Genomic DNA, 1,901 nt, shown 5'->3' with positions numbered 1-1,901 from the left:
AAAAGACAGTAAAGAAGCACTTGCTGGGAGGCAACCCAGTCATTAGCAGGTCATCTGTTTTGTTTAATAAAAGTTTGATACATATTCTCAAAGGGCGATCATCAAAATTGAAGGAATTGACGGAGTTACAGAAGGATTCAGTGCAAAAAGCAGAGAAAAGGAGCTTGCTGGCGAAAAGATGCCAGTAAGGGGTACTCTGGGCGTTAAACGCCAGAATGGGCACCATTCTGGCGTTTAACGCCAGTAAAGGTACCATTTTGGGCGTTAAACGCCAGAATGGGCACCATTCTGGGCATTTAATGCCAAGTGTGCAGCATCCTGGGCGTTTAGCAAAACGCCCAGTGATGAAGGGGTTTCTGGCGTTTAACGCCAGCCAGGGTACCTGGCTGGGCGTTAAACGCCCATAATGGCCAACATTTGGGCGTTAAACGCCAGATAGGTGGGGGACAGAGATTTTGCTTTCCACTTCAAATTTTTTCAAACTTTCCTATTTTGATCCATAATTTTCTACATAAACACATTTCAAACTTTCATCATTCACCTTCAAATTTTTAAAATTAAAATCATTATTCAAATCTCTCTCAAATCCTTTCCCAATCTTCTTCTTCTTCAAAAAAAAAAACTCAAATATCTCTCAAATTCTTTCCATATCTTCTCAAATCTCCTTCAAAATTTTCGAAATCTCTCCCCCCTCCCTTATAAATATACGTTCGGCCATCCCCCTTTCCCCACCATTCGAATTTGCTCTCCTCCTCTCTCTCCTCTTTCCTTTCTTTTGCTTGAGGACAAGCAAACCTCTAAGTTTGGTGTGTTTTTCCGTGATCACTAAGCTAAGGCTCATCAAGATCATGGCTCCCAAGGGAAAACAAACCAATTCAAGAGGCAAGAAAGAGAACACTCCAAAGGACCTTTGGAGTCAAGAGAGGTTCTTAACCAAAGAATATGCAGACCATTACCATAAAATAATGGGTCTAAGGTCAGTGATCCCGGAAGTTAAATTTGATTTGAAAGAAGATGATTATCCGGAGATCCAAGAGCAAATTCGAAACTGAGGATGGGAAGTTCTAACCAACCCTGAGACAAAGGTTGGAAGAAACATGGTTCAGGAATTCTACTCAAATCTGTGGCTGACAGATAAGCAGAGAATGACTGGAATTGCTTTTCATACCTACAGAACCATGGTCAGAGGGAGAATTATTTACTTCCATCTGGACAAAATAAGAGAGGTCTTCAAATTGCCTTAACTACAAGATGATCCTGAATCCTTTAATAGGAGAATGGTGAGAGTAGATAAGGGGTTGGATTAAGTTCTAGAGGACATATGCCTCCCTGGAACCAAGTGGATGACCAATTCAAAAGGTGTCCCAAACCAACTCAAGAGGGGAGATCTCAAACCAGTTGCAAGAGGCTGGTTGGACTTTATAGGGCGTTCTATCTTGCCCACTAGTAACCGTTCTGAGGTTACTATCAAGAGAGCAGTGATGATTCATTGCATTATGCTGGGAAAAGAAGTGGAGATTCATCATCTGATTGTTTGTGAGATTTACACAATTGCAAACAAGAACTCCACTGAAGCCAAACTGGCTTACCCAACCTTAATCTCTTTGCTATGTAAAGATGCTGGGGTGAGGATAGGAGTAGATGAATTCATCCCAATTGAGCACCCAATCACCAAGAAATCAATGGAAGGACAAATGCAAGATAACTCTATCAAAAGGAGGGCGCAGGAGTTCCTCCCTGAACTTCTTGAAATTGACTACTGGACTCACCTAGAAGCATATGTTGCCAAGCTGCAAGAAGCTATGGAACAAATTAAGGAAGAACAGCAGAATCAAAACTGCATGCTCTGAAAATTACTAAAGGAACAAGAGAAGCAGGGGCGTGAGCTACAGGAGCTGAAG

Source organism: Arachis duranensis, chromosome 7 (assembly GCF_000817695.3).
Source record: "Arachis duranensis cultivar V14167 chromosome 7, aradu.V14167.gnm2.J7QH, whole genome shotgun sequence".
NCBI classification, from domain to species: Eukaryota; Viridiplantae; Streptophyta; class Magnoliopsida; order Fabales; family Fabaceae; genus Arachis; species Arachis duranensis.
Note: the sequence above shows the minus strand (reverse complement) of the source record.